We start from the raw sequence: 27,634 nt of genomic DNA, 5'->3' as shown, positions 1-27,634 counted from the left end.
ACTGTTTATTATCTATGCACTACACCCCTACCTACTGTTTATTATCTATGCATAGTCACTACACCACTACCTACTGTTTATTATCTATGCATAGTCACTACACCCCTTCCTACTGTTTATTATCTATGCATAGTCACTACACCCCTACCTACTGTTTACTATCTATGCATAGTCACTACACCCTTACCTACTGTTTATTATCTATGCACTACACCCCTTCCTACTGTTTATTATCTATGCACTACACCCCTACCTACTGTTTATTATCTATGCATAGTCACTACACCACTACCTGCTGTTTATTATCTATGCATAGTCACTACACCCCTACCTACTGTTTATTATCTATGCATAGTCACTACACCCCTACCTACTGTTTATTATCTATGCATAGTCACTACACCCCTACCTACTGTTTATTATCTATGCATAGTCACTACACCCCTTCCTACTGTTTATTATATATGCACAGTCACTACACCCCTACCTACTGTTTATTATCTATGCATAGTCACTACACCCCTACCTACTGTTTATTATCTATGCATAGTCACTACACCCCTTCCTACTGTTTATTATCTATGCATAGTCACTACACCCCTACCTACTGTTTATTATCTATGCATAGTCACTACACCCTTACCTACTGTTTATTATCTATGCACTACACCCCTACCTACTGTTTATTATCTATGCACTACACCCCTACCTACTGTTTATTATCTATGCATAGTCACTACACCCCTACCTACTGTTTATTATCTATGCATAGTCACTACACCCCTTCCTACTGTTTATTATATATGCACAGTCACTACACCCCTACCTACTGTTTATTATCTATGCATAGTCACTACACCCCTACCTACTGTTTATTATCTATGCATAGTCACTACACCCCTTCCTACTGTTTATTATCTATGCATAGTCACTACACCCCTACCTACTGTTTATTATCTATGCATAGTCACTACACCCTTACCTACTGTTTATTATCTATGCACTACACCCCTACCTACTGTTTATTATCTATGCATAGTCACTACACCCCTACCTACTGTTTATTATCTATGCACTACACCCCTACCTACTGTTTATTATCTATGCACTACACCCCTACCTACTGTTTATTATCTATGCACTACACCCCTACCTACTGTTTATTATCTATGCACTACACCCCTACCTACTGTTTATTATCTATGCACTACACCCCTACCTACTGTTTATTATCTATGCACTACACCCCTACCTACTGTTTATTATCTATGCACTACACCCCTACCTACTGTTTATTATCTATGCATAGTCACTACACCCCTACCTACTCTTTACTATCTATGCATAGTCACTACACCCCTACCTACTGTTTATTATCTATGCATAGTCACTACACCCGTTCCTACTGTTTATTATCTATGCATAGTCCCTTCACCCCTACCTACTGTTTATTATCTATGCATAGTCACTACACCCCTCCCTACTGTTTATTATATATGCATAGTCACTACACCCCTTCCTACTGTTTATTATCTATGCATAGTCACTACACCCCTTTCTACTGTTTATTATCTATGCATAGTCACTACACCCCTACCTACTGTTTACTATCTATGCACTACACCCCTACCTACTGTTTTTATCTATGCATAGTCCCTACACCCCTACCTACTGTTTATTATCTATGCATAGTCACTACACCCCTACCTACTGTTTATTATCTATGCACTACACCCCTACCTACTGTTTATTATCTATGCACTACACCCCTACCTACTGTTTATTATCTATGCACTACACCCCTACCTACTGTTTATTATCTATGCATAGTCACTACACCACTACCTACTGTTTATTATCTATGCATAGTCACTGCACCCCTACCTACTGTTTATTATCTATGCACTACACCCCTACCTACTGTTTATTATCTATGCACTACACCCCTACCTACTGTTTATTATCTATGCACTACACCCCTACCTACTGTTTATTATCTATGCACTACACCCCTACCTACTGTTGATTATCTATGCACTACACCCCTACCTACTGTTTATTATCTATGCACTACACCCCTACCTACTGTTTATTATCTATGCACTACACCCCTACCTACTGTTTATTATCTATGCACTACACCCCTACCTACTGTTTATTATCTATGCATAGTCACTACACCCCTACCTACTGTTTATTATATATGCATAGTCACTACACCCCTACCTACTGTTTATTATCTATGCACTACACCCCTACCTACTGTTTATTATCTATGCACTACACCCCTACCTACTGTTTATCATCTATGCACTACACCCCTACCTACTGTTTATTATCTATGCATAGTCACTACACCCCTACCTACTGTTTATTATCTATGCATAGTCACTACCCCCCTACCTACTGTTTATTATCTATGCACTACACCCCTACCTACTGTTTATTATCTATGCAGTCACTACACCCCTACCTACTGTTTATTATCTATGCATAGTCACTACACCCCTACCTACTGTTTATTATCTATGCATAGTCACTACACCCCTTCCTACTGTTTATTATCTATGCATAGTCACTACACCCCTACCTACTGTTTATTATCTATGCATAGTCACTACACCCTTACCTACTGTTTATTATCTATGCACTACACCCCTACCTACTGTTTATTATCTATGCATAGTCACTACACCCCTACCTACTGTTTATTATCTATGCACTACACCCCTACCTACTGTTTATTATCTATGCACTACACCCCTACCTACTGTTTATTATCTATGCACTACACCCCTACCTACTGTTTATTATCTATGCACTACACCCCTACCTACTGTTTATTATCTATGCACTACACCCCTACCTACTGTTTATTATCTATGCACTACACCCCTACCTACTGTTTATTATCTATGCACTACACCCCTACCTACTGTTTATTATCTATGCATAGTCACTACACCCCTACCTACTCTTTACTATCTATGCATAGTCACTACACCCCTACCTACTGTTTATTATCTATGCATAGTCACTACACCCGTTCCTACTGTTTATTATCTATGCATAGTCCCTTCACCCCTACCTACTGTTTATTATCTATGCATAGTCACTACACCCCTCCCTACTGTTTATTATATATGCATAGTCACTACACCCCTTCCTACTGTTTATTATCTATGCATAGTCACTACACCCCTTTCTACTGTTTATTATCTATGCATAGTCACTACACCCCTACCTACTGTTTACTATCTATGCACTACACCCCTACCTACTGTTTTTATCTATGCATAGTCCCTACACCCCTACCTACTGTTTATTATCTATGCATAGTCACTACACCCCTACCTACTGTTTATTATCTATGCACTACACCCCTACCTACTGTTTATTATCTATGCACTACACCCCTACCTACTGTTTATTATCTATGCACTACACCCCTACCTACTGTTTACTATCTATGCACTACACCCCTACCTACTGTTTTTATCTATGCATAGTCCCTACACCCCTACCTACTGTTTATTATCTATGCATAGTCACTACACCCCTACCTACTGTTTATTATCTATGCACTACACCCCTACCTACTGTTTATTATCTATGCACTACACCCCTACCTACTGTTTATTATCTATGCACTACACCCCTACCTACTGTTTATTATCTATGCACTACACCACTACCTACTGTTTATTATCTATGCACTACACCCCTACCTACTGTTTATTATCTATGCACTACACCCCTACCTACTGTTTATTATCTATGCACTACACCCCTACCTACTGTTTATTATCTATGCATAGTCACTACACCCCTACCTACTGTTTATTATATATGCATAGTCACTACACCCCTACCTACTGTTTATTATCTATGCACTACACCCCTACCTACTGTTTATTATCTATGCACTACACCCCTACCTACTGTTTATCATCTATGCACTACACCCCTACCTACTGTTTATTATCTATGCATAGTCACTACACCCCTACCTACTGTTTATTATCTATGCATAGTCACTACCCCCCTACCTACTGTTTATTATCTATGCACTACACCCCTACCTACTGTTTATTATCTATGCAGTCACTACACCCCTACCTACTGTTTATTATCTATGCATAGTCACTACACCCCTACCTACTGTTTATTATCTATGCATAGTCACTACACCCCTTCCTACTGTTTATTATCTATGCATAGTCACTACACCCCTACCTATTGTTTCTTATCTATGCATAGTCACTACACCCCTACCTACTGTTTATTATCTATGCATAGTCACTACACCCCTTCCTACTGTTTATTATCTATGCATAGTCACTACACCCTACCTACTGTTTATTATCTATGCACTACACCCCTACCTACTGTTTATTATCTATGCACTACACCCCTACCTACTGTTTATCATCTATGCACTACACCCCTACCTACTGTTTATTATCTATGCACTACACCCCTACCATCTGTTTATTATCTATGCACTACACCCCTACCTACTGTTTATTATCTATGCACTACACCCCTACCTACTGTTTATTATCTATGCACTACACCCCTACCTACTGTTTATTATCTATGGATAGTCACTACACCCCTACCTACTGTTTATTATCTATGCATAGTCACTACACCCCTACCTACTGTTTATTATCTATGCATAGTCACTACACCCCTACCTACTGTTTATTATCTATGCACTACACCCCTACCTATTGTTTATTATCTATGCATAGTCACTACACCCCTACCTACTCTTTACTATCTATGCATAGTCACTACACCCCTACCTACTGTTTATTATCTATGCATAGTCACTACACCCCTACCTACTGTTTATTATCTATGCATAGTCACTACACCCCTACCTACTGTTTATTATCTATGCACTACATCCCTACCTACTGTTTATTATCTATGCATAGTCACTACACCCCTACCTACTGTTTATTATATATGCATAGTCACTACACCCCTACCTACTGTTTATTATATATGCATAGTCACTACACCCCTACCTACTGTTTATTATCTATGCACTACACCCCTACCTACTGTTTATTATCTATGCACTACACCCCTACCTACTGTTTATCATCTATGCACTACACCCCTACCTACTGTTTATTATCTATGCATAGTCACTACACCCCTACCTACTGTTTATTATCTATGCATAGTCACTACATCCCTACCTACTGTTTATTATCTATGCACTACACCCCTACCTACTGTCTATTATCTATGCATAGTCACTACACCCCTACCTACTGTTTATTATCTATGCATAGTCACTACACCCCTACCTACTGTTTATTATCTATGCATAGTCACTACACCCCTTCCTACTGTTTATTATCTATGCATAGTCACTACACCCTACCTACTGTTTATTATCTATGCACTACACCCGTACCTACTGTTTATTATCTATGCATAGTCACTACACCCCTACCTACTGTTTATTATCTATGCATAGTCACTACACCCCTTCCTACTGTTTATTATCTATGCACTACACCCCTACCTACTGTTTATTATCTATGCATAGTCACTACACCACTACCTACTGTTTATTATCTATGCATAGTCACTACACCCCTACCTACTGTTTATCTATGCATAGTCACTACACCCCTACCTACTGTTTATTATCTATGCATAGTCACTACACCCCTACCTACTGTTTATTATCTATGCATAGTCACTACACCCCTTCCTACTGTTTATTATATATGCACAGTCACTACACCCCTACCTACTGTTTATTATCTATGCATAGTCACTACACCCCTACCTACTGTTTATTATCTATGCATAGTCACTACACCCCTTCCTACTGTTTATTATCTATGTATAGTCACTACACCCCTACCTACTGTTTATTATCTATGCATAGTCACTACACCCTTACCTACTGTTTATTATCTATGCACTACACCCCTACCTACTGTTTATTATCTATGCATAGTCACTACACCCCTACCTACTGTTTATTATCTATGCATAGTCACTACACCCCTTCCTACTGTTTATTATATATGCACAGTCACTACACCCCTACCTACTGTTTATTATCTATGCATAGTCCCTACACCCCTACCTACTGTTTATTATCTATGCATAGTCACTACACCCCTACCTACTGTTTATTATCTATGCACTACACCCCTACCTACTGTTTATTATCTATGCACTACACCCCTACCTACTGTTTATTATCTATGCACTACACCCCTACCTACTGTTTATTATCTATGCACTACACCACTACCTACTGTTTATTATCTATGCACTACACCCCTACCTACTGTTTATTATCTATGCACTACACCCCTACCTACTGTTTATTATCTATGCACTACACCCCTACCTACTGTTTATTATCTATGCATAGTCACTACACCCCTACCTACTGTTTATTATATATGCATAGTCACTACACCCCTACCTACTGTTTATTATCTATGCACTACACCCCTACCTACTGTTTATTATCTATGCACTACACCCCTACCTACTGTTTATCATCTATGCACTACACCCCTACCTACTGTTTATTATCTATGCATAGTCACTACACCCCTACCTACTGTTTATTATCTATGCATAGTCACTACCCCCCTACCTACTGTTTATTATCTATGCACTACACCCCTACCTACTGTTTATTATCTATGCAGTCACTACACCCCTACCTACTGTTTATTATCTATGCATAGTCACTACACCCCTACCTACTGTTTATTATCTATGCATAGTCACTACACCCCTTCCTACTGTTTATTATCTATGCATAGTCACTACACCCCTACCTATTGTTTCTTATCTATGCATAGTCACTACACCCCTACCTACTGTTTATTATCTATGCATAGTCACTACACCCCTTCCTACTGTTTATTATCTATGCATAGTCACTACACCCTACCTACTGTTTATTATCTATGCACTACACCCCTACCTACTGTTTATTATCTATGCACTACACCCCTACCTACTGTTTATCATCTATGCACTACACCCCTACCTACTGTTTATTATCTATGCACTACACCCCTACCATCTGTTTATTATCTATGCACTACACCCCTACCTACTGTTTATTATCTATGCACTACACCCCTACCTACTGTTTATTATCTATGCACTACACCCCTACCTACTGTTTATTATCTATGGATAGTCACTACACCCCTACCTACTGTTTATTATCTATGCATAGTCACTACACCCCTACCTACTGTTTATTATCTATGCATAGTCACTACACCCCTACCTACTGTTTATTATCTATGCACTACACCCCTACCTATTGTTTATTATCTATGCATAGTCACTACACCCCTACCTACTCTTTACTATCTATGCATAGTCACTACACCCCTACCTACTGTTTATTATCTATGCATAGTCACTACACCCCTACCTACTGTTTATTATCTATGCATAGTCACTACACCCCTACCTACTGTTTATTATCTATGCACTACATCCCTACCTACTGTTTATTATCTATGCATAGTCACTACACCCCTACCTACTGTTTATTATATATGCATAGTCACTACACCCCTACCTACTGTTTATTATATATGCATAGTCACTACACCCCTACCTACTGTTTATTATCTATGCACTACACCCCTACCTACTGTTTATTATCTATGCACTACACCCCTACCTACTGTTTATCATCTATGCACTACACCCCTACCTACTGTTTATTATCTATGCATAGTCACTACACCCCTACCTACTGTTTATTATCTATGCATAGTCACTACATCCCTACCTACTGTTTATTATCTATGCACTACACCCCTACCTACTGTCTATTATCTATGCATAGTCACTACACCCCTACCTACTGTTTATTATCTATGCATAGTCACTACACCCCTACCTACTGTTTATTATCTATGCATAGTCACTACACCCCTTCCTACTGTTTATTATCTATGCATAGTCACTACACCCTACCTACTGTTTATTATCTATGCACTACACCCGTACCTACTGTTTATTATCTATGCATAGTCACTACACCCCTACCTACTGTTTATTATCTATGCATAGTCACTACACCCCTTCCTACTGTTTATTATCTATGCACTACACCCCTACCTACTGTTTATTATCTATGCATAGTCACTACACCACTACCTACTGTTTATTATCTATGCATAGTCACTACACCCCTACCTACTGTTTATCTATGCATAGTCACTACACCCCTACCTACTGTTTATTATCTATGCATAGTCACTACACCCCTACCTACTGTTTATTATCTATGCATAGTCACTACACCCCTTCCTACTGTTTATTATATATGCACAGTCACTACACCCCTACCTACTGTTTATTATCTATGCATAGTCACTACACCCCTACCTACTGTTTATTATCTATGCATAGTCACTACACCCCTTCCTACTGTTTATTATCTATGTATAGTCACTACACCCCTACCTACTGTTTATTATCTATGCATAGTCACTACACCCTTACCTACTGTTTATTATCTATGCACTACACCCCTACCTACTGTTTATTATCTATGCATAGTCACTACACCCCTACCTACTGTTTATTATCTATGCATAGTCACTACACCCCTTCCTACTGTTTATTATATATGCACAGTCACTACACCCCTACCTACTGTTTATTATCTATGCATAGTCACTACACCCCTACCTACTGTTTATTATCTATGCATAGTCACTACACCCCTTCCTACTGTTTATTATCTATGCATAGTCACTACACCCCTACCTACTGTTTATTATCTATGCATAGTCACTACACCCTTACCTACTGTTTATTATCTATGCACTAAACCCCTACCTACTGTTTATTATCTATGCATAGTCACTACACCCCTACCTACTGTTTATTATCTATGCACTACACCCCTACCTACTGTTTATTATCTATGCACTACACCCCTACCTACTGTTTATTATCTATGCACTACACCCCTACCTACTGTTTATTATCTATGCACTACACCCCTACCTACTGTTTATTATCTATGCACTACACCCCTACCTACTGTTTATTATCTATGCACTACACCCCTACCTACTGTTTATTATCTATGCACTACACCCCTACCTACTGTTTATTATCTATGCATAGTCACTACACCCCTACCTACTGTTTATTATATATGCATAGTCACTACACCCCTTCCTACTGTTTATTATCTATGCATAGTCACTACACCCGTTCCTACTGTTTATTATCTATGCATAGTCCCTTCACCCCTACCTACTGTTTATTATCTATGCATAGTCACTACACCCCTCCCTACTGTTTATTATATATGCATAGTCACTACACCCCTTTCTACTGTTTATTATCTATGCATAGTCACTACACCCCTACCTACTGTTTACTATCTATGCACTACACCCCTACCTACTGTTTTTATCTATGCATAGTCCCTACACCCCTACCTACTGTTTATTATCTATGCATAGTCACTACACCCCTACCTACTGTTTATTATCTATGCACTACACCCCTACCTACTGTTTATTATCTATGCATAGTCACTACACCACTACCTACTGTTTATTATCTATGCATAGTCACTGCACCCCTACCTACTGTTTATTATCTATGCACTACACCCCTACCTACTGTTTATTATCTATGCACTACACCCCTACCTACTGTTTATTATCTATGCATAGTCACTACACCCCTACCTACTGTTTATTATCTATGCACTACACCCCTACCTACTGTTTATTATCTATGCACTACACCCCTACCTACTGTTTATTATCTATGCACTACACCCCTACCTACTGTTTATTATCTATGCATAGTCACTACACCCCTACCTACTGTTTATTATATATGCATAGTCACTACACCCCTACCTACTGTTTATTATCTATGCACTACACCCCTACCTACTGTTTATTATCTATGCACTACACCCCTACCTACTGTTTATCATCTATGCACTACACCCCTACCTACTGTTTATTATCTATGCATAGTCACTACACCCCTACCTACTGTTTATTATCTATGCATAGTCACTACCCCCCTACCTACTGTTTATTATCTATGCACTACACCCCTACCTACTGTTTATTATCTATGCAGTCACTACACCCCTACCTACTGTTTATTATCTATGCATAGTCACTACACCCCTACCTACTGTTTATTATCTATGCATAGTCACTACACCCCTTCCTACTGTTTATTATCTATGCATAGTCACTACACCCCTACCTATTGTTTCTTATCTATGCATAGTCACTACACCCCTACCTACTGTTTATTATCTATGCATAGTCACTACACCCCTTCCTACTGTTTATTATCTATGCATAGTCACTACACCCTACCTACTGTTTATTATCTATGCACTACACCCCTACCTACTGTTTATTATCTATGCACTACACCCCTACCTACTGTTTATTATCTATGCACTACACCCCTACCTACTGTTTATTATCTATGCACTACACCCCTACGTACTGTTTATTATCTATGTACTACACCCCTACCTACTGTTTATCATCTATGCACTACACCCCTACCTACTGTTTATTATCTATGCACTACACCCCTACCATCTGTTTATTATCTATGCACTACACCCCTACCTACTGTTTATTATCTATGCACTACACCCCTACCTACTGTTTATTATCTATGCATAGTCACTACACCCCTACCTACTGTTTATTATCTATGCATAGTCACTACACCCCTACCTACTGTTTATTATCTATGCATAGTCTCTACACCCCTACCTACTGTTTATTATCTATGCATAGTCACTACACCCCTACCTACTGTTTATTATCTATGCACTACACCCCTACCTATTGTTTATTATCTATGCATAGTCACTACACCCCTACCTACTCTTTACTATCTATGCATAGTCACTACACCCCTACCTACTGTTTATTATCTATGCATAGTCACTACACCCCTACCTACTGTTTATTATCTATGCATAGTCACTACACCCCTACCTACTGTTTATTATCTATGCACTACATCCCTACCTACTGTTTATTATCTATGCATAGTCACTACACCCCTACCTACTGTTTATTATATATGCATAGTCACTACACCCCTACCTACTGTTTATTATCTATGCACTACACCCCTACCATCTGTTTATTATCTATGCACTACACCCCTACCTACTGTTTATTATCTATGCACTACACCCCTACCTACTGTTTATTATCTATGCATAGTCACTACACCCCTACCTACTGTTTATTATCTATGCATAGTCACTACACCCCTACCTACTGTTTATTATCTATGCATAGTCACTACACCCCTACCTACTGTTTATTATCTATGCATAGTCACTACACCCCTACCTACTGTTTATTATCTATGCACTACACCCCTACCTATTGTTTATTATCTATGCATAGTCACTACACCCCTACCTAATCTTTACTATCTATGCATAGTCACTACACCCCTACCTACTGTTTATTATCTATGCATAGTCACTACACCCCTACCTACTGTTTATTATCTATGCATAGTCACTACACCCCTACCTACTGTTTATTATCTATGCACTACATCCCTACCTACTGTTTATTATCTATGCATAGTCACTACACCCCTACCTACTGTTTATTATATATGCATAGTCACTACACCCCTACCTACTGTTTATTATCTATGCACTACACCCCTACCTACTGTTTATTATCTATGCACTACACCCCTACCTACTGTTTATCATCTATGCACTACACCCCTACCTACTGTTTATTATCTATGCATAGTCACTACACCCCTACCTACTGTTTATTATCTATGCATTGTCACTACACCCCTTCCTACTGTTTATTATCTATGCATAGTCACTACACCCCTACCTACTGTTTCTTATCTATGCATAGTCACTACACCCCTACCTACTGTTTATTATCTATGCATAGTCACTACACCCCTTCCTACTGTTTATTATCTATGCATAGTCACTACACCCTACCTACTGTTTATTATCTATGCACTACACCCGTACCTACTGTTTATTATCTATGCACTACACCCCTACCTACTGTTTATTATCTATGCACTACACCCCTACCTACTGTTTATTATCTATGCACTACACCCCTACGTACTGTTTATTATCTATGTACTACACCCCTACCTACTGTTTATCATCTATGCACTACACCCCTACCTACTGTTTATTATCTATGCACTACACCCCTACCATCTGTTTATTATCTATGCACTACACCCCTACCTACTGTTTATTATCTATGCACTACACCCCTACCTACTGTTTATTATCTATGCACTACACCCCTACCTACTGTTTATTATCTATGCATAGTCACTACACCCCTACCTACTCTTTACTATCTATGCATAGTCACTACACCCCTACCTATGTTTATTATCCATGCATAGTCACTACACCCCTACCTACTGTTTATTATCTATGCACTACATCCCTACCTATTGTTTATTATCTATGCATAGTCCCTACACCCCTACCTACTGTTTATTATCTATGCATAGTCACTACACCCCTACCTACTGTTTATTATATATGCATAGTCACTACACCCCCACCTACTGTTTATTATCTATGCACTACACCCCTACCTACTGTTTATTATCTATGCACTACACCCCTACCTACTGTTTATTATCTATGCACTACACCCCTACCTACTGTTTATTATCTTTGCACTACACCCCTACCTACTGTTTATTATCTATGCACTACACCCCTACCTACTGTTTATTATCTATGCACTACACCCCTACCTACTGTTTATTATCTATGCATAGTCCCTTCACCCCTACCTACTGTTTATTATCTATGCATAGTCCCTTCACCCCTACCTACTGTTTATTATCTATGCATAGTCACTACACCCCTCCCTACTGTTTATTATCTATGCATAGTCACTACACCCCTACCTACTGTTTATTATGTATGCACTACATCCCTACCTACTGTTTATTATCTATGCATAGTCCCTACACCCCTACCTACTGTTTATTATCTATGCATAGTCACTACACCCCTACCTACTGTTTATTATATATGCATAGTCACTACACCCCTACCTACTGTTTATTATCTATGCACTACACCCCTACCTACTGTTTATTATCTATGCACTACACCCCTACCTACTGTTTATTATCTATGCATAGTCACTACACCCCTACCTACTCTTTACTATCTATGCATAGTCACTACACCCCTACCTACTGTTTATTATCTATGCATAGTCACTACACCCGTTCCTACTGTTTATTATCTATGCATAGTCCCTTCACCCCTACCTACTGTTTATTATCTATGCATAGTCCCTTCACCCCTACCTACTGTTTATTATCTATGCATAGTCACTACACCCCTCCCTACTGTTTATTATATATGCATAGTCACTACACCCCTTCCTACTGTTTATTATCTATGAATAGTCACTACACCCCTTTCTACTGTTTATTATCTATGCATAGTCACTACACCCCTACCTACTGTTTACTATCTATGCACTACACCCCTACCTACTGTTTATTATCTATGCACTACACCCCTACGTACTGTTTATTATCTATGTACTACACCCCTACCTACTGTTTATCATCTATGCACTACACCCCTACCTACTGTTTATTATCTATGCACTACACCCCTACCTACTGTTTATTATCTATGCACTACACCCCTACCTACTGTTTATTATCTATGCACTACACCCCTACCTACTGTTTATTATCTATGCACTACACCCCTACCTACTGTTTATTATCTATGCACTACACCCCTACCTACTGTTTATTATCTATGCATAGTCACTACACCCCTACCTACTGTTTATTATATATGCATAGTCACTACACCCCTTCCTACTGTTTATTATCTATGCATAGTCACTACACCCGTTCCTACTGTTTATTATCTATGCATAGTCCCTTCACCCCTACCTACTGTTTATTATCTATGCATAGTCACTACACCCCTCCCTACTGTTTATTATATATGCATAGTCACTACACCCCTTTCTACTGTTTATTATCTATGCATAGTCACTACACCCCTACCTACTGTTTACTATCTATGCACTACACCCCTACCTACTGTTTTTATCTATGCATAGTCCCTACACCCCTACCTACTGTTTATTATCTATGCATAGTCACTACACCCCTACCTACTGTTTATTATCTATGCACTACACCCCTACCTACTGTTTATTATCTATGCATAGTCACTACACCACTACCTACTGTTTATTATCTATGCATAGTCACTGCACCCCTACCTACTGTTTATTATCTATGCACTACACCCCTACCTACTGTTTATTATCTATGCACTACACCCCTACCTACTGTTTATTATCTATGCATAGTCACTACACCCCTACCTACTGTTTATTATCTATGCACTACACCCCTACCTACTGTTTATTATCTATGCACTACACCCCTACCTACTGTTTATTATCTATGCACTACACCCCTACCTACTGTTTATTATCTATGCATAGTCACTACACCCCTACCTACTGTTTATTATATATGCATAGTCACTACACCCCTACCTACTGTTTATTATCTATGCACTACACCCCTACCTACTGTTTATTATCTATGCACTACACCCCTACCTACTGTTTATCATCTATGCACTACACCCCTACCTACTGTTTATTATCTATGCATAGTCACTACACCCCTACCTACTGTTTATTATCTATGCATAGTCACTACCCCCCTACCTACTGTTTATTATCTATGCACTACACCCCTACCTACTGTTTATTATCTATGCAGTCACTACACCCCTACCTACTGTTTATTATCTATGCATAGTCACTACACCCCTACCTACTGTTTATTATCTATGCATAGTCACTACACCCCTTCCTACTGTTTATTATCTATGCATAGTCACTACACCCCTACCTATTGTTTCTTATCTATGCATAGTCACTACACCCCTACCTACTGTTTATTATCTATGCATAGTCACTACACCCCTTCCTACTGTTTATTATCTATGCATAGTCACTACACCCTACCTACTGTTTATTATCTATGCACTACACCCCTACCTACTGTTTATTATCTATGCACTACACCCCTACCTACTGTTTATTATCTATGCACTACACCCCTACCTACTGTTTATTATCTATGCACTACACCCCTACGTACTGTTTATTATCTATGTACTACACCCCTACCTACTGTTTATCATCTATGCACTACACCCCTACCTACTGTTTATTATCTATGCACTACACCCCTACCATCTGTTTATTATCTATGCACTACACCCCTACCTACTGTTTATTATCTATGCACTACACCCCTACCTACTGTTTATTATCTATGCATAGTCACTACACCCCTACCTACTGTTTATTATCTATGCATAGTCACTACACCCCTACCTACTGTTTATTATCTATGCATAGTCTCTACACCCCTACCTACTGTTTATTATCTATGCATAGTCACTACACCCCTACCTACTGTTTATTATCTATGCACTACACCCCTACCTATTGTTTATTATCTATGCATAGTCACTACACCCCTACCTACTCTTTACTATCTATGCATAGTCACTACACCCCTACCTACTGTTTATTATCTATGCATAGTCACTACACCCCTACCTACTGTTTATTATCTATGCATAGTCACTACACCCCTACCTACTGTTTATTATCTATGCACTACATCCCTACCTACTGTTTATTATCTATGCATAGTCACTACACCCCTACCTACTGTTTATTATATATGCATAGTCACTACACCCCTACCTACTGTTTATTATCTATGCACTACACCCCTACCATCTGTTTATTATCTATGCACTACACCCCTACCTACTGTTTATTATCTATGCACTACACCCCTACCTACTGTTTATTATCTATGCATAGTCACTACACCCCTACCTACTGTTTATTATCTATGCATAGTCACTACACCCCTACCTACTGTTTATTATCTATGCATAGTCACTACACCCCTACCTACTGTTTATTATCTATGCATAGTCACTACACCCCTACCTACTGTTTATTATCTATGCACTACACCCCTACCTATTGTTTATTATCTATGCATAGTCACTACACCCCTACCTAATCTTTACTATCTATGCATAGTCACTACACCCCTACCTACTGTTTATTATCTATGCATAGTCACTACACCCCTACCTACTGTTTATTATCTATGCATAGTCACTACACCCCTACCTACTGTTTATTATCTATGCACTACATCCCTACCTACTGTTTATTATCTATGCATAGTCACTACACCCCTACCTACTGTTTATTATATATGCATAGTCACTACACCCCTACCTACTGTTTATTATCTATGCACTACACCCCTACCTACTGTTTATTATCTATGCACTACACCCCTACCTACTGTTTATCATCTATGCACTACACCCCTACCTACTGTTTATTATCTATGCATAGTCACTACACCCCTACCTACTGTTTATTATCTATGCATTGTCACTACACCCCTTCCTACTGTTTATTATCTATGCATAGTCACTACACCCCTACCTACTGTTTCTTATCTATGCATAGTCACTACACCCCTACCTACTGTTTATTATCTATGCATAGTCACTACACCCCTTCCTACTGTTTATTATCTATGCATAGTCACTACACCCTACCTACTGTTTATTATCTATGCACTACACCCGTACCTACTGTTTATTATCTATGCACTACACCCCTACCTACTGTTTATTATCTATGCACTACACCCCTACCTACTGTTTATTATCTATGCACTACACCCCTACGTACTGTTTATTATCTATGTACTACACCCCTACCTACTGTTTATCATCTATGCACTACACCCCTACCTACTGTTTATTATCTATGCACTACACCCCTACCATCTGTTTATTATCTATGCACTACACCCCTACCTACTGTTTATTATCTATGCACTACACCCCTACCTACTGTTTATTATCTATGCACTACACCCCTACCTACTGTTTATTATCTATGCATAGTCACTACACCCCTACCTACTCTTTACTATCTATGCATAGTCACTACACCCCTACCTATGTTTATTATCCATGCATAGTCACTACACCCCTACCTACTGTTTATTATCTATGCACTACATCCCTACCTATTGTTTATTATCTATGCATAGTCCCTACACCCCTACCTACTGTTTATTATCTATGCATAGTCACTACACCCCTACCTACTGTTTATTATATATGCATAGTCACTACACCCCCACCTACTGTTTATTATCTATGCACTACACCCCTACCTACTGTTTATTATCTATGCACTACACCCCTACCTACTGTTTATTATCTATGCACTACACCCCTACCTACTGTTTATTATCTTTGCACTACACCCCTACCTACTGTTTATTATCTATGCACTACACCCCTACCTACTGTTTATTATCTATGCACTACACCCCTACCTACTGTTTATTATCTATGCATAGTCCCTTCACCCCTACCTACTGTTTATTATCTATGCATAGTCCCTTCACCCCTACCTACTGTTTATTATCTATGCATAGTCACTACACCCCTCCCTACTGTTTATTATCTATGCATAGTCACTACACCCCTACCTACTGTTTATTATGTATGCACTACATCCCTACCTACTGTTTATTATCTATGCATAGTCCCTACACCCCTACCTACTGTTTATTATCTATGCATAGTCACTACACCCCTACCTACTGTTTATTATATATGCATAGTCACTACACCCCTACCTACTGTTTATTATCTATGCACTACACCCCTACCTACTGTTTATTATCTATGCACTACACCCCTACCTACTGTTTATTATCTATGCATAGTCACTACACCCCTACCTACTCTTTACTATCTATGCATAGTCACTACACCCCTACCTACTGTTTATTATCTATGCATAGTCACTACACCCGTTCCTACTGTTTATTATCTATGCATAGTCCCTTCACCCCTACCTACTGTTTATTATCTATGCATAGTCCCTTCACCCCTACCTACTGTTTATTATCTATGCATAGTCACTACACCCCTCCCTACTGTTTATTATATATGCATAGTCACTACACCCCTTCCTACTGTTTATTATCTATGAATAGTCACTACACCCCTTTCTACTGTTTATTATCTATGCATAGTCACTACACCCCTACCTACTGTTTACTATCTATGCACTACACCCCTACCTACTGTTTTTATCTATGCATAGTCCCTACACCCCTACCTACTGTTTATTATCTATGCATAGTCACTACACCCCTACCTACTGTTTATTATCTATGCACTACACCCCTACCTACTGTTTATTATCTATGCACTACACCCCTACCTACTGTTTATTATCTATGCATAGTCACTACACCACTACCTACTGTTTATTATCTATGCATAGTCACTGCACCCCTACCTACTGTTTATTATCTATGCACTACACCCCTACCTACTGTTTATTATCTATGCACTACACCCCTACCTACTGTTTATTATCTATGCACTACACCCCTACCTACTGTTTATTATCTATGCATAGTCACTACACCCCTACCTACTGTTTATTATCTATGCACTACACCCCTACCTACTGTTTATTATCTATGCACTACACCCCTACCTACTGTTTATTATCTATGCACTACACCCCTACCTACTGTTTATTATCTATGCACTACACCCCTACCTACTGTTTATTATCTATGCATAGTCACTACACCCCTACCTACTGTTTATTATATATGCATAGTCACTACACCCCTACCTACTGTTTATTATCTATGCACTACACCCCTACCTACTGTTTATTATCTATGCACTACACCCCTACCTACTGTTTATCATCTATGCACTACACCCCTACCTACTGTTTATTATCTATGCACTACACCCCTACCTACTGTTTATCATCTATGCACTACACCCCTACCTACTGTTTATTATCTATGCATAGTCACTACACCCCTACCTACTGTTTATTATCTATGCATAGTCACTACCCCCCTACCTACTGTTTATTATCTATGCACTACACCCCTACCTACTGTTTATTATCTATGCATAGTCACTTCACCCCTTCCTACTGTTTATTATCTATGCATAGTCACTACACCCCTACCTATTGTTTCTTATCTATGCATAGTCACTACACCCCTACCTACTGTTTATTATCTATGCATAGTCACTACACCCCTTCCTACTGTTTATTATCTATGCATAGTCACTACACCCTACCTACTGTTTATTATCTATGCACTACACCCCTACCTACTGTTTATTATCTATGCACTACACCCCTACCTACTGTTTATTATCTATGCACTACACCCCTACCTACTGTTTATTATCTATGCACTACACCCCTACGTACTGTTTATTATCTATGTACTACACCCCTACCTACTGTTTATCATCTATGCACTACACCCCTACCTACTGTTTATTATCTATGCACTACACCCCTACCATCTGTTTATTATCTATGCACTACACCCCTACCTACTGTTTATTATCTATGCACTACACCCCTACCTACTGTTTATTATCTATGCATAGTCACTACACCCCTACCTACTGTTTATTATCTATGCATAGTCACTACACCCCTACCTACTGTTTATTATCTATGCATAGTCACTACACCCCTACCTACTCTTTACTATCTATGCATAGTCACTACACCCCTACCTACTGTTTATTATCTATGCATAGTCACTACACCCCTACCTACTGTTTATTATCTATGCATAGTCACTACACCCCTACCTACTGTTTATTATCTATGCACTACATCCCTACCTACTGTTTATTATCTATGCATAGTCACTACACCCCTACCTACTGTTTATTATATATGCATAGTCACTACACCCCTACCTACTGTTTATTATCTATGCACTACACCCCTACCTACTGTTTATTATCTATGCACTACACCCCTACCTACTGTTTATCATCTATGCACTACACCCCTACCTACTGTTTATTATCTATGCATAGTCACTACACCCCTACCTACTGTTTATTATCTATGCATAGTCACTACATCCCTACCTACTGTTTATTATCTATGCACTACACCCCTACCTACTGTTTATTATCTATGCATAGTCACTACACCCCTACCTACTGTTTATTATCTATGCATAGTCACTACACCCCTACCTACTGTTTATTATCTATGCATAGTCACTACACCCCTACCTACTGTTTATTATGTATGCACTACATCCCTACCTACTGTTTATTATCTATGCATAGTCCCTACACCCCTACCTACTGTTTATTATCTATGCATAGTCACTACACCCCTACCTACTGTTTATTATGTATGCACTACATCCCTACCTACTGTTTATTATCTATGCATAGTCCCTACACCCCTACCTACTGTTTATTATCTATGCATAGTCACTACACCCCTACCTACTGTTTATTATATATGCATAGTCACTACACCCCTACCTACTGTTTATTATCTATGCATAGTCACTACACCCCTACCTACTGTTTATTATCTATGCATAGTCACTACACCCCTACCTACTGTTTATTATCTATGCATAGTCACTACACCCCTACCTACTGTTTATTATCTATGCATAGTCACTACACCCCTACCTACTGTTTATTATCTATGCATAGTCACTACACCCCTACCTACTGTTTATTATCTATGCATAGTCACTACACCCCTACCTACTGTTTATTATCTATGCATAGTCACTACACCCCTACCTACTGTTTATTATCTATGCACTACACCCCTACCTACTGTTTATTATCTATGCATAGTCACTACACCCCTACCTACTCTTTACTATCTATGCATAGTCACTACACCCCTACCTACTGTTTATTATCTATGCATAGTCACTACACCCCTACCTACTGTTTATTATATATGCATAGTCACTACACCCCTACCTACTGTTTATTATCTATGCACTACACCCCTACCTACTGTTTATTATCTATGCACTACACCCCTACCTACTGTTTATTATCTATGCATAGTCACTACACCCCTACCTACTGTTTATTATCTATGCATAGTCACTACACCCCTTCCTACTGTTTATTATCTATGCATAGTCACTACACCCCTACCTACTGTTTATTATCTATGCATAGTCACTACACCCCTTCCTACTGTTTATTATCTATGCATAGTCACTACACCCCTACCTACTGTTTATTATCTATGCATAGTCACTACACCCTTACCTACTGTTTATTATCTATGCACTACACCCCTACCAACTGTTTATTATCTATGCATAGTCACTACACCCCTACCTACTGTTTATTATCTATGCACTACACCCCTACCTACTGTTTATTATCTATGCACTACACCCCTACCTACTGTTTATTATCTATGCACTACACCCCTACCTACTGTTTATTATCTATGCACTACACCCCTACCAATTGTTTATTATCTATGCAGAGTCACTACACCCCTACCTACTGTTTATTATCTATGCATAGTCACTACACCCCTACCTACTGTTTATTATCTATGCACTACACCCCTACCTACTGTTTATTATCTATGCACTACACCCCTACATACTGTTTATTATCTATGCACTACACCCCTACCTACTGTTTATTATCTATGCACTATACCCCTACCTACTGTTTATTATCTATGCACTACACCCCTACCTACTGTTTATTATCTATGCAGAGTCACTACACCCCTACCTACTGTTTATTATCTATGCATAGTCACTACACCCCTACCTACTCTTTATTATCTATGCACTACACCCCTACCTACTGTTTATTATCTATGCAAAGTCACTACACCCCTACCAACTGTTTATTATCTATGCATAGTCACTACACCCCTACCTACTGTTTATTATCTATGCATAGTCACTACACCCCTACCTACTGTTTATTATCTATGCACTACATCCCTACCTACTGTTTATTATCTATGCATAGTCACTACACCCCTACCTACTGTTTATTATCTATGCATAGTCACTACACCCCTACCTACTGTTTATTATATATGCATAGTCACTACACCCCTTCCTAATGTTTATTATCTATGCACTACACCCCTACCTACTGTTTATTATCTATGTACAACACCCCTACCTACTGTTTATCATCTATGCACTACACCCCTACCTACTGTTTATTATCTATGCATAGTCACTACACCCCTACCTACTGTTTATTATCTATGCATAGTCCCTACACCCCTACCTACTGTTTATTATGTATGCATAGTCACTACACCCCTACCTACTGTTTATTATATATGCATAGGCACTACACCCCTACCTACTGTTTATTATCTATGCACTACACCCCTACCTACTGTTTATTATCTATGCACTACACCCCTAACTACTGTTTATCATCTATGCACTACACCCCTACCTTCTGTTTATTATCTATGCATAGTCACTACACCCCTACCTACTGTTTATTATATATGCATAGTCACTACACCCCTACCTAGTGTTTATTATCTATGCATGTCACTACACCCCTACCTACTGTTTATTATCTATGCATAGTCACTACACTCCTACCTACTGTTTATTATCTATGCATAGTCACTACACCCCTACCTACTGTTTATTATCTATGCACTACACCCCTACCTACTGTTTATTATCTATGCATAGTCACTACACCCCTACCTACACTTTACTATCTATGCATAGTCACTACACCCCTACCTACTGTTTATTATCTATGCATAGTCACTACACCCCTACCTACTGTTTATTATCTATGCACTACACCCCTACCTACTGTTTATTATCTATGCATAGTCACTACACCCCTACCTACTGTTTATTATCTATGCATAGTCACTACACCCCTACCTACTGTTTATTATCTATGCACTACACCCCTACCTACTGTTTATTATCTATGCATAGTCACTACACCCCTACCTACACTTTACTATCTATGCATAGTCACTACACCCCTACCTACTGTTTATTATCTATGCATAGTCACTACACCCCTACCTACTGTTTATTATCTATGCACTACATCCCTACCTACTGTTTATTATCTATGCATAGTCCCTTCACCCCTACCTACTGTTTATTATCTATGCATAGTCACTACACCCCTACCTACTGTTTATTATATATGCATAGTCACTACACCCCTTCCTAATGTTTATTATCTATGCACTACACCCCTACCTACTGTTTATTATCTATGTACAACACCCCTACCTACTGTTTATCATCTATGCACTACACCCCTACCTACTGTTTATTATCTATGCATAGTCACTACACCCCTACCTACTGTTTATTATCTATGCATAGTCCCTACACCCCTACCTACTGTTTATTATGTATGCATAGTCACTACACCCCTACCTACTGTTTATTATATATGCATAGGCACTACACCCCTACCTACTGTTTATTATCTATGCACTACACCCCTACCTACTGTTTATTATCTATGCACTACACCCCTAACTACTGTTTATCATCTATGCACTACACCCCTACCTTCTGTTTATTATCTATGCATAGTCACTACACCCCTACCTACTGTTTATTATATATGCATAGTCACTACACCCCTACCTAGTGTTTATTATCTATGCATGTCACTACACCCCTACCTACTGTTTATTATCTATGCATAGTCACTACACTCCTACCTACTGTTTATTATCTATGCATAGTCACTACACCCCTACCTACTGTTTATTATCTATGCACTACACCCCTACCTACTGTTTATTATCTATGCATAGTCACTACACCCCTACCTACTGTTTATTATCTATGCATAGTCACTACACCCCTACTTACTGTTTATTATCTATGCATAGTCACTACACCCCTTCCTACTGTTTATTATCTATGCATAGTCACTACACCCCTACCTATTGTTTCTTATCTATGCATAGTCACTACACCCCTACCTACTGTTTATTATCTATGCATAGTCACTACACCCCTTCCTACTGTTTATTATCTATGCATAGTCACTACACCCTACCTACTGTTTATTATCTATGCACTACACCCCTACCTACTGTTTATTATCTATGCATAGTGACTACACCCCTACCTACTGTTTATTATCTATGCACTACACCCCTACCTACTGTTTATTATCTATGCACTACACCCCTACCTACTGTTTATTATCTATGCACTACACCCCTACCTACTGTTTATTATCTATGCACTACACCCCTACCAATTGTTTATTATCTATGCAGAGTCACTACACCCCTACCTACTGTTTATTATCTATGCATAGTCACTACACCCCTACCTACTGTTTATTATCTATGCACTACACCCCTACCTACTGTTTATTATCTATGCACTACACCCCTACCTACTGTTTATTATCTATGCACTACACACCTACCTACTGTTTGTTATCTATGCACTACACCCCTACCCACTGTTTATTATCTATGCATAGTCACTACACCCCTACCAACTGTTTATTATCTATGCATAGTCACTACACCCCTACCTACTGTTTATTATCTATGCATAGTCACTACACCCCTAACCTACTGTTTATTATCTATGCACTACACCCCTACCTACTGTTTATTATCTATGCATAGTCACTACACCCCTACCTACTCTTTACTATATATGCATAGTCACTACACCCCTACCTACTGTTTATTATCTATGCATAGTCACTACACCCCTACCTACTGTTTATTATCTATGCACTACATCCCTACCTACTGTTTATTATCTATGCATAGTCCCTTCACCCCTACCTACTGTTTATTATCTATGCATAGTCACTACACCCCTACCTACTGTTTATTATATATGCAAAGTCACTACACCCCTTCCTACTGTTTATTATCTATGCACTACACCCCTACCTACTGTTTATTATCTATGTACTACACCCCTACCTACTGTTTATCATCTATGCACTACACCCCTACCTACTGTTTATTATCTATGCATAGTCACTACACCCCTACCTACTGTTTATTATCTATGCATAGTCCCTACACCCCTACCTACTGTTTATTATGTATGCATAGTCACTTCACCCCTACCTACTGTTTATTATATATGCATAGGCACTACACCCCTACCTACTGTTTATTATCTATGCACTACACCCCTACCTACTGTTTATTATCTATGCACTACACCCCTAACTACTGTTTATCATCTATGCACTACACCCCTACCTTCTGTTTATTATCTATGCATAGTCACTACACCCCTACCTACTGTTTATTATATATGCATAGTCACTACACCCCTACCTAGTGTTTATTATCTATGCATGTCACTACACCCCTACCTACTGTTTATTATCTATGCATAGTCACTACACTCCTACCTACTGTTTATTATCTATGCATAGTCACTACACCCCTACCTACTGTTTATTATCTATGCACTACACCCCTACCTACTGTTTATTATCTATGCACTACACCCCTACCTACTGTTTATTATCTATGCATAGTCACTACACCCCTACCTACTGTTTATTATCTATGCATAGTCACTACACCCCTTCCTACTGTTTATTATCTATGCATAGTCACTACACCCCTACCTATTGTTTCTTATCTATGCATAGTCACTACACCCCTACCTACTGTTTATTATCTATGCATAGTCACTACACCCCTTCCTACTGTTTATTATCTATGCATAGTCACTACACCCCTTCCTACTGTTTATTATCTATGCATAGTCACTACACCCTACCTACTGTTTATTATCTATGCATAGTCACTACACCCCTACCTACTGTTTATTATCTATGCACTACACCCCTACCTACTGTTTATTATCTATGCACTACACCCCTACCTACTGTTTATTATCTATGCACTACACCCCTACCTACTGTTTATTATCTATGCACTACACCCCTACCTACTGTTTATTATCTATGCACTACACCCCTACCTACTGTTTATTATCTATGCACTACACCCCTACCTACTGTTTATTATCTATGTACTACACCCCTACCTACTGTTTATCATCTATGCACTACACCCCTACCTACTGTTTATTATCTATGCACTACACCCCTACCTACTGTTTATTATCTATGCACTACACCCCTACCTACTGTTTATTATCTATGCACTACACCCCTACCTACTGTTTATTATCTATGCACTACACCCCTACCTACTGTTTATTATCTATGCACTACACCCCTACCTACTGTTTATTATCTATGCATATTCACTACACCCCTACCTACTCTTTACTATCTATGCATAGTCACTACACCCCTACCTACTGTTTATTATCTATGCATAGTCACTACACCCCTACCTACTGTTTATTATCTATGCATAGTCACTACACCCCTACCTACTGTTTATTATATATGCATAGTCACTACACCCCTACCTACTGTTTATTATCTATGCACTACACCCCTACCTACTCTTTATTATCTATGCACTACACCCCTACCTACTGTTTATCATCTATGCACTACACCCCTACCTACTGTTTATTATCTATGCATAGTCACTACACCCCTACCTACTGTTTATTATCTATGCATAGTCACTACACCCCTTTCTACTGTTTATTATCTATGCATAGTCACTACACCCCTTCCTACTGTTTATTATCTATGCATAGTCACTACACCCTACCTACTGTTTATTATCTATGCATAGTCACTACACCCCTACCTACTGTTTATTATCTATGCACTACACCCCTACCTACTGTTTATTATCTATGCACTACACCCCTACCTACTGTTTATTATCTATGCACTACACCCCTACCTACTGTTTATTATCTATGCACTACACCCCTACCTACTGTTTATTATCTATGCATAGTCACTACACCCCTACCTACTGTTTATTATCTATGCACTACACCCCTACCTACTGTTTATTATCTATGTACTACACCCCTACCTACTGTTTATCATCTATGCACTACACCCCTACCTACTGTTTATTATCTATGCACTACACCCCTACCTACTTTTTATTATCTATGCACTACACCCCTACCTACTGTTTATTATCTATGCACTACACCACTACCTACTGTTTATTATCTATGCACTACACCCCTACCTACTGTTTATTATCTATGCATATTCACTACACCCCTACCTACTCTTTACTATCTATGCATAGTCACTACACCCCTACCTACTGTTTATTATCTATGCATAGTCACTACACCCCTACCTACTGTTTATTATCTATGCATAGTCACTACACCCCTACCTACTGTTTATTATCTATGCACTACATCCCTACCTACTGTTTATTATCTATGCATAGTCACTACACCCCTACCTACTGTTTATTATATATGCATAGTCACTACACCCCTACCTACTGTTTATTATCTATGCACTACACCCCTACCTACTGTTTATTATCTATGCACTACACCCCTACCTACTGTTTATTATCTATGCATAGTCACTACACCCCTACCTACTGTTTATTATCTATGCACTACACCCCTACCTACTGTTTATTATCTATGCACTACACCCCTACCT

Source organism: Salmo salar, chromosome 12, assembly GCF_965601325.2.
Source record: "Salmo salar chromosome 12, fSalSal1, whole genome shotgun sequence".
NCBI lineage: Eukaryota > Metazoa > Chordata > Actinopteri > Salmoniformes > Salmonidae > Salmo > Salmo salar.
This window is presented reverse-complemented; position numbering follows the sequence as displayed.